Raw genomic sequence first — 13,577 nt, forward strand, 5'->3', positions numbered from 1 at the left:
CACGTTTTGCCCCCATATTGAGCTGATACTTGTGTTTTCTGACTCTGACTGTGCCCTGGGCACTGCTAAGCAGTCTTAGGGCCAGTGATTTGTTTAAAACGATACTTGCAAATTAGGTCTAATTATATTTGGCTCTGATAACCTCCCTGTAATTCCCTACTACATGGTAGGGCATGCAGGCTTAGGGACCCCAGTGTAGTTAGCGCTCCAATAGGTGCACTGCTGTAGTGACCAGTGTCATTGTAAAGGCAGGCCTGCCTTGCTGCATGCTTTTAAGTTAAAATGAATCCCAAATTCAACTTTGGAATTAAAAGTACTTCCAAACTCTCAAACTACCTTATTTTTGCATGTGTCATCTCTACGTTCTGCCCTAGTTGCCCCCGAGGGTTGGGTGCAGTATAAATTTAAACGGGGACTTTATAAAAGATGTTTTAAAAGCCCTGGTGAGAGAACAACAGCCAAACTCATTTTCCCCATTGTAGTCATAGGCTCCATAAGCTAACATTAGAATTCTTTATTTTGAAATAAGAAAATCTTATTTCCAATAGAGATTAACTAAATACATCATGTTTGGTCCCAAATGAAATGTTATGATAAATCTGACAACTTGCCAATGTTGAATGTATTATAACTAGCACAGGGAAAGAGATTTAGAACCCTTTCTGAAAGTTACCAGTTTCAGCCTTATAGAGTCGTTTCCAGATTGGTCAGCCTCTGGCAGCCTGAGCCAGGCTACCTTAATGAGGTATGAAGTGGTGTTGGCTGAGACAAAAGAAGCATCTGATGGGAGGTGAACTGTTGCAGCAGATGGTAGAGCAGGATGGGGAAGAGTAGCCAAACTGGTCTTCAAAGGAGGGAAAGCCATTTGGAACAGAAACTGGACCCCTCCATTTCCTGCTCCCCCAGACAGATGGGAGCCCGAATGATTAGATTAGGTGAGGGGCTGGAAGGGGTGTATTAAGGGAGACTTAGCCACACAAATAGGTGAACTTAGCAAGATCTAACCTCCAGGGAGGAATTTTCTCCATGTTAGATACTTAGAGAATGTTCCTTCCTGGGATTGATTTTGCCACACCTCACAGAAAGTGGTCACTCCAGAGGGTGTTGGCCTGGGCCCTATTGAACGGGAGCACCCCATGCTTCAGAACCCAGGAGCAAGGATAAATATGGCAGAGCTGGCCCACAATTAGTATTCCCTGCTGGAAGAAGATACTGGAGAAGAAGGACTGCCCTGCTGAACCCTTGGTCTGCAGCTGAAGAACTACACTCACATGGACTGCACCAGCTGCACACTTTGGGCTTCACCAAGAAAAGCACTTTGCCTCTGCACCTTCAGGGGTGGACTCCCTGTAAGCTACAGGTACAAAGGAGCTGGCCAGAGTCCTCTGCATCAGGTCCTGCAAGAAGAGCCCAGCTTACCAGGGTCAAGTGACCATTTAAGGATTCTAACCAGGTTCATTCTGGGAATTGTAGTCCCAAGCCCCAGTGAGCATCTCCGTGCTTATGGAAGCTTGGTTCAAGTTTGTGGACACTTCAATGACCCAAAAGGACCTCTGGAAGAAGAGCCAGAATTTTGGAGAAGTTTGCAGCAAGCTCCATAAGTTGAAGAGGTGCTCTCTGAACACCCTCTGAACACTTGACTGGTGCTGTAGACCACTTTCCTGAATCAAGAAACACTTCTGAAAGTAAGTGAAACAGTGCTACATCTTGGGTACCCTGAACTCTGGACTTTGTCCCTATCCAGTGCAACCTTTTTTTTTAACACTTTGAACGCCTTTTGCTTCAAAAGGGCAAGTTTTACCTTTGATCTTTGAAAATTCATTTCTCTGGTTCCCTACATTGGATGTTTGTCATTTTGGTGTCATTTTAAAGATACAAATATATTTCATATTTTTATACATTGGTTTTGGATTTTTATTGTGTGTTGTGTTTTACTTATGCACTATTTTGTTGATATTAAATGCTTTACAGACCTGTCTTCTAAGTTGAGCCTAACTGCTTGTGGGCCAAGCTAACAAGAGTTGAGCAAGGATTAATTCATTGAGACCTTGACTGGGCCTAGTGGGGGATTGTGGCCTATTGTTAAGTGTAGGCACATACCTGCCCTTACCAAAAACCCAGTGTCCAACACATTGGCAATAGTAGGCTTGGAACGCTGTATCAATGTTAGCTTTTCAGGCATACTACTGTTAATCAAACACTCAAAAGACGATGGGAAGAATGCTTGCAAATAGCCTAACCACTGACACTCACTCAAGGTAGCATTCAAACACATAATGCCACGAGTAATGGTGGCTTCTTTGTCAGGCTTCCTAGAAGGAAGCAAGACCGGACCCGTTGTTCATTAGAATTCTGCATCTGGTAATTTTTCAGTGAGAGAAATGCTGACTGGAGTGTTACCGGCACATGTGGAACACTTAATCTTTGTTCGGTATGCGTTTTTTATAAAGGATTCCTGAATTCGCTTTCATGCTACGCTGCACCATGAGGGGAAAAAAAGACGCGTTCCTGAGAGGATCACTGTCTACATGTCTGATGACAATGGGTAATGGAGCTTTTCACAGTAACGTGTGGCACACAATCTTTAAGTTACTGTGTAACTGTCTGCATGCACGCACATGTTTTATTCATCGGGCCAAGTTCACTGGAGCATCGCTCCTTTGATTCAGCTTGCTCGGGATCCAGCACTTGTCCGAAAATTCTTTAGACATGCGACATGTACATGAGGGAGTGTGCCTGTTTCATGATTCTTGCTCTTGCATGGCTTTTGCAGTTAATTACAATACACTATTAAAGATTAACAGAGCTGTTTGCTTATACAGCTGAAAGAGTTGTGCAACAATGCTTTGGGGGCAGAGAAGCTTACATGGAAACCACATTGCTTCTCAATTTATTATCTTTCTGTAGATACTTGATGCTCCATCTGGTCCCTTTTATTTATGGGTGCTGCCCATGCATGTATTTTGCTGCAATTTCAAATACTACAGCTGATCGAAACTGGTTGTTGTCTTAGCTTGGAGAAATGGTGAAAAAATGCTATGAAGAGAGAGAAGCCTATCTGAAAATCATCTTGCTTCTCAGCTCATTAGGTTGGTGAAACTACTTGCTGCTCCATTGGTTCTATTTACTACATAATACATACTCCACTTCTCCGAAAGGCCATCTTTTGGAAAGGGTCCAGTATGAGTGAGAAAACTCTGTGTTTTGTTTTAGGCCAGTCATATCTCTGTCAAAATATAAGCATATCAGACATCTGTTATATAGTGAGGCCCTAACGACAGTTCCATCTGATAAGGATTCTCCATCCAACATGGCAACTTCTCCAGATACTCCTGCAACAGCGATGGACTCTTTACTTGCTTTTGGACATTAAAAATGCAATATCCTCGGTTAACAATGCTGTATTAGTGAACACTCAGGGAGTACAATCTCTTAGGAGCGAGGTTGCTCACTTCCACTCGAGTCTGTAATTAGTAGAATGTCAAATCAATGAGGTTGAATCACAGCTTAATAAACTACCTGAACATGGTCATGACATATGCTATCTCCAGCAAAAGACAATTGATTTGGATGATCGTAGCAGAAGGGTCAACATTAGAATTATTGGTCTTCCAGAACAGATGGAGAAGGATGATATGATGCAATTTCTCATTAATGTGATTCCCAACTTGACGAAGCTCACTTTCTCTCCACAACTCGAATTTCAATGAGCATGCCATGTGTGGTCAAAGAATAATGCTCGCACCTCTCACCCTCGTCATATTCTGGCTTGTTGTCTTCATTCTCAGCAGGCTCATCAAATCATAATGGCTGCAAGGAAATATGGTCCATACCATCATGATGGTGCACAGATAATCATTTCTGCTGATTTCCTTGCTCCCCCTAATCTTAAGAGGAAGCAATTTATGACCTTACGTCCTAGATTAAAGAAAAGGGATATCACGTATGGTCTTCTGGAAGCTTTGACTATTCTCGTAACGTATTAAGGACAAACTAAGGAATATTTTGATCCTCACAATTTGTCTTTTTTGAACGATCTAGAGGAAGATGATTCATGATTGTAACACAAATCTACACCCTGAGACAACTCAGGATTCGAGCAGTGACCCCCCCCCCCCTCCAGAATCACATGATTTTGGTGGATGGAAAACTGTGCCTCATAATTGAGCTTCTGGTAGTAAATTGAAAACTGGAAAGGGTTCACAACAATCGAGCAAAATCGGCATTGCCACAGAAGTAATGATTGAATGATTGTGTTCTTGTTTGATGTCCTTTTTTCTTTTCATATAATGCTGCTTTTTTTGTTTGAATTATAATGTTGTTCCCTTTATTTCTGTCTTCATCTTCTTCTTTAATCTCCTTCCCTTCTTTTTTGATTTTTTTCAAATTTTCGCTTCTTTTTACTAATGCACATTTCCTTCCATGTTTTATTTAGCATTATATTCAACATATACATTATTGTTAATTAATTCTGAATGTATAAGATTTAATGTACTTGGTTTGCCTAATACTTCTAATTAGTGTATTAAGTTATTGTTTTTATTTATACACTGAATGTTAATGTTGATTATTTACTAGGCTTGCAGTATTGTATTCCTTTCTCACACTGCCTTACACGCTCTACGCCAGTTAAATGTTTTAATAGTTTAAAAGTTTGTAGCCTGTACTACATAGTCTGAGCCCTCATTGTTGGACTTTGTCTTGATCATTGTTTTTTAAATATATTTCTTTTTTGTTATAGTATAAGATTACACCATATTTATTTTTATATCAGTACAACATTGATTTTTGTTGTTCCAAATTCATTTCACATTCATATTAACATTATAATGTGTACATCTAAGTTTATCTTCCCATTATCTATTATTCACAACTCACTATTTTTTTCTCATGGAACCTCCTTAATCTAAACCATTGAAAATGATTTCCCTACTCTTACATGGATTGACACATTTTATTAAACAAAGAAGAGTTTGACATATATTGGCCATATTAACTGGATGTAGCTTTATTGCAAAAAACCCATCTCACATCTTTAGAAAGTGAAAAATGTAAATGTTATTGGGTAGGCCAAGTAATTCATGTAAGTATTACTCCCAAAATCTCTGATGACACACACACACACCATCTAGAAAATGTGCAGTTGCTATTCTTTTTAGTCAACATCTACCATACAAAATAACACAAACATTGTAAGATCATAAAGGTTGTTATATTTTTGTTAATTCCTAATACTTTCTTAATAGTGGGGTCAATATATCTTCATATAGTCTCTAAGCTTATCTTCATAGCCCAAGTCAGCAGATTACTAGCAGTATTTGGAAATACATGTGTGTTGCTTGGGGGAGATTGGAATGTCACTATTAACCCCTTCATTGACAGAGCTGGTAAACCAGATACACAACGTAATAAGGATAGGTGTATGCTAAAAGATTCCATTAATGATTACTCTTAGCAAGAACTGTAGAGACTATTTCATCCAACTGAAATGGATTACACATTTACTTCATGTCCTCATTCCATTTGTACAAGAATTGCCTAATTACTGATATCCACTAATGTTTTACATTTAGTAATTGATATAAAAATTGTTTCCTGTAGTATTTCAGATCATGATCTTATTAATATTAGTATTGACATGGGCCTCTCACGGCCCCAAAATCTCCATGGAGACTCAATATTTCCTCATTTAAAACTCCACAAGAGAAACAAGTGTTATGTTCAGACCTAGAATTGTTTTTTGAAGGAAAATAACTCGGTATCTTCTGCACACACACTTTGGAGTTCTGCGGAGGCTGTATTACGAGGGATGATAATGAGAGACACTGCCCTGGTTAAAAAACATACAAATGCTATCAGAATTACACTGGAAAAGGAAATCTTACGCCTGACCTCAATCTACTCCCAGACTCACTGACCTACACTTTTAACAAAATTGTTATCAGCAAAATTCGAACTAAATACTCTTTGCAGAAAACTGTTTATTTTATGTTCGTCAACTTCACTATGAACAGGGGAAAAAAGTTGGGAGGTTATATCTTATCAGTTACGACAACAATAATCTTCTAGAACAATCCCCGCCATTAGAAATTCTGAAGGTACCCTAATTATGCTCCCAGCAGAGATTCTTTCTAGATTTCAGACATTTTATGAACATTTATACACTTCTGTTGATTGCTCAGATACCTATAATGAAACTGCCTTCTTCTCCAAACTTAATCTTCCCAAAATGGATCTAGAACAAAAACAAGAATTGGAGGGAGAGGTAACCAGTGAAAAAGGCATCGAGGGTGATTCATTCTTTGGCTACTGGTAAGTCACTCGGGAGGATAGTTTATTGATTGAATTTTATAAAATTACTACAATACATATCGTCCAATTATTGGTCTTTGTATTTAATGAAGCTTTGTGTCTGGGTCATTTACCTTCTGATTTCTTAAGAGCACGTATTATGATAATTTCTAAACCAGGTAAAGACCCCTAGAATGCTCTATAGACCAATCTCATTAATTAACTCAGATGTTACAATTCTAGCTAAAGTGTTGGAGCGCCCACTTGGGTCAGTAATCACATCCACGACACATCCCTCTCAAGTTGTATTTGTCATAGGCCGATCCTCTACTAATAATCTTTGTACTATTTTGCATTTACTATGGCAATTACGGAACAGCAAAGATGAGAATATTCTTCTTTTATTAGATGCTGAGAAAGCCTTTGGCAGGGTAGAATGGGGATATTTATTTTGTACAATGAAAAGGATGGGCTTTGGCAAAGGTATTCTTACATTAACGAGTGGTATGTATCACTTAACCACTGCATCTATATCATGTGGTGGGTTTACATGATCTTACTTTAATATACATGGCGGTACTAGACAAGGTTGTCCTCTTTCTCCATTATTGTTTTTATTTGATTTGGAACCTTTTGCTATTGCCATAAGATCTAATGCTGATATTAAGGTCATCAGCACTACTGCTGGGGAAATTAAAGAATATCATCTGAAAAAATTGTAATTTCTCAATTAAATTTATTTTCAAAATTCACCGGTTATAAAATCAAGTGGACTAAATGTGAAGCCCTTCCGCTAACTCCGGTTCCTATTATAGCCTCTGTCGAAGGCCTCCCATTTAAACGGCTGCATTCAAAATTGAAATATTTAGGGGTTTTCCTTAGTAGCGGCCTCAAGGATATGATTGCGAATAACTCAAATCCTATATTGACCAAACTAAAAGGGATTTTTAATGATGGCCGCTCTTAAACTTAACAGTAAAAGAAGGGCTGATCTGTTGGGAGATTTTTTAATTGGTCCTGTGCAAAATACCCCCAGATAATTATTAAAAAATGGATGCACAGTTACACAGTGGAGGTGATTAATCCCTACCCAGTCTGGGAGAAATCAGTAGGCCCCTGTGAGTGTTCAGATTGGGAACAAGAGCCCTCACTCACCATTCGGTGACATGCTTCATCATCCGGCTTTGCTCCTCGTCAGGCCGGCACTGCAATGCCTGACGGGCCCCCCCAGGGGATCTTTGCTGGTGGTGAATGCAGTAATGTGGGATTGGTGGAATTAAACTGTTAAAATTCACTAGTGAAACCATATAATTAATATTTATTGAGAATGTGAGCCTCTGTCAAGGTTAAAAACAAAGAAGGTGAGGGGAAAGTAAGAGCAATGTCTCTCTTTCCCTACTCAAATATGGCGTCTTGTGTCAAGAACCCTATCATCTAGGGGTTTGGTTTGTCGAGGGCAAAGTTGGAATCCCTACACTGCCTGACATGAAAATGTCAACATGTTGCTCACTATGCTAGTCGTAAAGATCTAAGTGCGATTCATCGGGAACTAGAAAAAAATCATACGTAATCCTCACTGTCATGGTAAACTATGTGGCATTTGTGGAACAGAAGCCTAAAGAGTGAACGAAGCGATTACTAATCACACAATAGTATGACAACACATGGTGCAAATCAATGTATGCCAGTGAAAATCAAACACAATAGTGGAACCACCTTTGGTGCTCTCAAAAATTGTGAAATGTGTAGATGTTCACTTCTAATTATCACAAATTGTAATGGAATATTTCTTACCCTCCTCAAATTAAAGGATGGGCCCCAAAGGGATAACAACGGGCATTCGTGATCCAGCAAAATTATCAATCTGTATGCATTGAGTCGCAGGAGAGAGATATCCTCATCGGATGTCTATATAGCTTAAAATTCCTAATAGGAATGTATTAATAAGTGGCAGTTGGATGTCTAGCAAGTCATCAGTGTTTATTTAGCAATCTGTTAGGAAATTAGTTGTTAAAAAGGCTAATAAATGATGCTATTTAATAATGTCCCTAAAATGTGTCGGCTCCCACCAAGTAGTGCGCTAAGATAGAGTATATTTACACTATCGCTGTTGCCAGTATCGAAACAATGGTAATGCAATGGATAAACGTAAGGTTTGTCCATATTTATCACTGCCGCCAGTGCCCATACAAATTATTACATAAATGACAGCTTCCGCCAAGTGGTGGTTAAAAATACATTCCTGCCTAGTGGAGGAGAGCGGGGTGCTAACGTTCTTACAGTTGAAGATGGAACAGCAGTCATCTTGCAAAGCATGATACATGTCCGAGCAGAGGATTGTTGTGTTGGTGCTGCTGGGATGTATTTTTTCATGTGATGTGTAAGAGAACAGAGCTGTGCTAGTCTTCAATGCATTCAACTTATTTCTCTTGTTAATGATTTTCTTGAATCATTTGTAAAAAAAAAAGTCATACTCACGTTATATTCAAGAATAAGTGTTTCTGTATATTTTGTGTTACTTTAATTACAGGTCAAATTATGTCTGCCTCCTATTGATAAGGGAGAGGGTATGACCCTTCTTTTTCACACAGATTTGAAACCTAAATAATTGGCTGTCTTAGCAAAGCTCTACTGTGCAAATGCACTCTCCCTTGAACTCTATCTTTCGCAAACCAATTTGGAAATTCTAAGATGTGTGGAATATAGAATCACTTCTGCTAATATGTGTATGCCTCAGGGGCATAAAACTAACAGTATAGCAAAGCGCACCGTCTGCCTTTTCAGTCTCATCTGCTTTTTATGGTGGGCAAGGTGGTGTTTAGCCTCTTCCTCCGGTTCGTGAGAAATAGAGACGATGCCTCTGCCTGGGTTGCCGAGAGTACAAACTGTCAATAAATGGAAGCACCTTTTTTATTGATCCAATTAAGGTTTTCTTTGGCGGATGAACATTTTCACTGCTGTTGGAATAAATACGTTTGCGGTAAAGATTTGTCTTGGGTTCTCCTTACTCGATTGTCAAACAGCATGAACAGCAGGGTACTTACTACCACTCTGCAAACAAAAGTCTAATAGGCAAAATAAGTAACAGGTACATAGAACCCATTTGGAAAAACATGTTTTTACTTACAGAGTCGTTTCTGGTAAAGGTGATATAATCCAACAGACACCGATCTGTTTGTTTTCTGTTTGTGTTTTTTGTATATTTTTTAATATATTTACATTCACTTTGTCATTCACGCTCTGCAGCTCGTTGATATAAAGACAGCTTGGCAGTACCAAAACTCTGTACAGGTCAGCAGGATCAGGCACAGGAAGGCATTCTCTTGCTTAAGAGGACACGCAGCCTCCTTTCCCTATTGCGAGAAAGGTGGTCCCTTCCTCGTGTTTAATCCCCTGCTCAGCCGAAGTTCGAGAAGCCCATCCCTCTTCTAACTATCTGCTCCTTAACATTGCACAGAACAGCTGTAACAGTTGCAGGTAGATAGTCCCTTCTCTAAGGGACTTGAACTTCCAAGTCTGTAGAGAGTCACCCGGGCTCTCCTATACTTTGTTGCCTCTCAGTTGACAGGCTGGGCTTCGGCCGTAGGATGTTTGAGCTGACGGCCCTCGAGGTCTTTTGAGTATGGCACACCATACTCCCTGTGTCGTGTCCTAACTTCATCGGCTGATGCTGAGTTTGGGGATACCGCATGGCCTGCAGCTGTGCCACCACATTGGCGCTGAGAGCGAAGAACGACCCCCGCCTCCCGGTCCTCCGGCGCACTGCCCCTCCCTGGCATCCCGCTGGTGCACAGCAGCCCATGCACGATCCTGCTGGCCCAGGGGTGCGCCTGACAACCTCGCAACTGCGGCTGGACTCCATGCTGGCGCCACGCCTCATCATGGCCCACACGTTAAACTCTGGTGCTTCGCAGGCGCTGGCATAACTGGAAGTCACTAGCCCCGCCCAGCTGTACAGTCGAGCGAATTAGGTGGCTGTGGGCTGCATCGTGCCAGGAGCGTGTTCCACACATGCCGGGAAAGGTCAGGAAGCAGCCCGGCACACCCTCCCTGAGAGAACCCCAGAGCCTGCCTCCCATGGTGCCCGCTGCTAGGATTGGAGGCCTCCACCCATATCTAGCCCTCAATAGCTGCTCTGCGGTCCCCCAGTGGCACACAGGTGAAGAGTTAAGTGAAAAAAAAATAACACATGACAATTAAAGTCTAGGCTACAATCTGAAAAAAGAGGAAGAAAATAATAACAGATAACAGTAAGAAGAGGCGGGAAGAGTGGAACATTTATATATTTTCAAGGGGAACAAAAAACATACAACTTACAGAAAGATGAGCACACTACCCCAAGCTAACCACCAACATGCTGCGCCCAACATGGGGGCACGCACATCAGTCACAGCATTGCCTCTCTTCAGACAGTTGGCAGACCCCGCTAAAGCCGTGCTACGATGGCACCATTGGCTCGGCAGACTGAGACAATACTTCTGGGCCAGCCAGGAAATGGATGGCACACTCCAAAGATCCCTCATGCTACATTTCAGAGGCGATGAGCTCTATGAACTGTTTGAGACGCCGCCCAACACAGGCGGCGATGGTGACTTTGACGCATCCGTGGATGCTCTTAATTGATACTTTGACCCCCAGCTCAACCCCGATTATGAGAGATTCAAGCTAAGACAGGTTAGGCAAACCGACACAGAGTCAGTGGACATGTTTTACGCGGGGTTGTGCAAACTCGCAAGCACGTGCACAGGGCTTAATCAGCATGGGGAAATAAGGGCCCAAGTGATCCAAGGGTGTCGCACCAACCTACTATGCAAGCTCATACTGCGACAGCCTGGCATCTCGCTGGACGAAATCCTGATCCTGGCCCACTCACATGAACTGTCCAATAGCCCTGCAGAGGACATGGCAGTGGCCCTTGGGCGGTCCACCCTGGCGCAGAGTTCGACAAAATTGACCCCGGTAAAAGAGGAACAAATCGACAATCTCCACGGGCACCCGAAAAACCGGCAACTCCCTCACCCCCGAAAGCTCAATGACGGGGGCTGGGGAAACTGTGGCTCTGACCACAAAACACCAGGTGTGTGCCTGGTGAAGTGTGGAAAACCAAACCACTTCGCCAAGGTCTGCTGAGGGGGGCAGCCCAGGCCTGGAGCTGCAACAGCGAGAAGTGCCATCTTACACCAAGTTATACCTGCTAAAGACACCGGTATGCTGGCCTCTGTGGTTTGCCCAGGAAGAGCACAGTACGAGGATGAAGAGGACGAGGACATATTTGTTATCTCGTTTGCACGGCGGCCAGAAAAAAAATGGAGGTCACCATGCATGTGCATGGTGAATGTGAATTACGCCCTGGTAAAAGCCCTCAACACCACCGGCGCCTCTGTGAATGTCATGGTCATGGAGCAGTACCACAAGCTGTTGCCCCGCCTCCCCTCCTGCTGTATCGCACAAAAATCTTCATCTATGGGGGCCAAGACCCGATACCACTGAGTGGGGCAATCAAGGTAGACATCAGCAGTACCTGCCACTCGACAAGAGCGAGGTTCTATGTAGCGGATGGCAAAAAGGGAACTTTGCTGCGCTGCCACAAGGCTGAAGACCTCGAGCTGGTCTTCTTTGCATGACTCCCATGCGGAGACCGTGCTGGCTGAATTCCAGAGGCTCTTCAAAGGGTTGGGCAAGCTAAAAGGAAAACAGTTCTATATGCATGTTGACCCGGCGATCAAGCTCACCGCCTTGAGACATCAGAGGGTGCCATTCCATCTATAGCCGCTCGTGGAACAAGAACTCCAGACTCTCGAACAACAGGGGTTCATCAAACAAGTCATGGGCCTGACGCCCTGGGTGTCGCCCCTCGTAATCGCCCCGAAGCCAAAACAACCGGGAGCCATCCGCCTGTGTGTGGACATGCGACTACCCATCAAGGCCATCTGACGAGAGCGCCACATCACCCCAACCATGGATGACATAATTGCTGACCACAACGGAGCCCAGTGGTTCTCCAAATTTGATCTGAACTCTGGGTACCACCAACTGGAGCTACACCCTGATAGTTGCAACATGACCACGTTTTCCACACAAGTGGGACTTCGCCGCTGTAAGCGGCTCAGCTTCGGGGTCTCCTCAGCCGCTGAAGTATTCCATAATGCAATCAGAGAGACTCTGTTGGGGCTGGTGGGTGTAATCAATCTTAGTGATGACATCCTCATCTGTTCAAAGACACTAGAAAAACACCATCAGAGCCTGAGGTCCAAGCTCCAGAGACTCCATGAGGCAGGCCTAACGCTACACCAGAAGTGAGCATTCTATCATAACTCCGTTGAGTTATTCGGGTACATCTTCTCCAGAGACGGACTCCAGGTTGACCCCCAAAAGGTAAATGCCACCAGAGAAGCCTCAGTGCCACAAGCACCATGGAAGTAAAGAGCTTCCTCGGCATGGCCACCTACTGCAGGAGGTTCATTCCCCGGCTGGCCACAATGGTCGAACCTCTCCGACAACTCATGAGAGCTGACCCCAAATGGGAGTGGGGCCCTGACGCGGACAGCGTGTTCAAAGGCATCAAAAGGACCTTGTTGGACAAAGTGACCATGGTCTACTTTCACCCGCAAAAACAGACGGAACTGGTGATAGATGTCAACCCTTCTGACTTGGGGTAGTTTTGCTCCAAGAACAACGCCACCAAGAATGCGTCCGATTGCCTACGCAAGCAGAGCACTGTTGGCGACAGAAGCCTGGTAGGCCCAGATCGAGCAGGAGGCACTCGCTATCAAGTGGGCCTGTCAGCATTTTCATCTGTATTTATGCGGGCATGAATTTCACGTGGTCACCGACCACAAGCCACTCGTGCTTCTCTTCGCTGGCACTGCCAGGCTGGCCCCTCTGAGGATCGAAAGGTGATCAGTGCTCCTCCAGCCCTACAGGTTTCAAGTCATCTAGTCCAAGGGTTAACAACCCTGCAGTCTACCTCTCACGACATCCCCCAGCGTCATCCCTCCATAATCAGGGAGAAGATGAGGAGAAAATGGAGAGCTCCATAAGCATGGTGGTCCAGTTGGCCTGCCCCACAGCCCTGTTGGTGCAGGAGATCACTGATCCATGTAAAGAAAGCAGGGTTATTGGCAAGGCCAAGGAAGCACTACCGAATCGACAATGGAAGCGGGTTCCTAGATGGTGCCAGGCCCCTTGACCCCGAGGAGCGCAAACAAATGCAACTGGTCTGGAGGGTACTATCCGAGCTGTTGGTGAGCTGTAAGGAGCTTTTACTTAGGAGCCAGTGGTTGGTG

The sequence above is a fragment of the Pleurodeles waltl genome, chromosome 1_1 (genome assembly GCF_031143425.1).
Source record: "Pleurodeles waltl isolate 20211129_DDA chromosome 1_1, aPleWal1.hap1.20221129, whole genome shotgun sequence".
NCBI classification, from domain to species: domain Eukaryota; kingdom Metazoa; phylum Chordata; class Amphibia; order Caudata; family Salamandridae; genus Pleurodeles; species Pleurodeles waltl.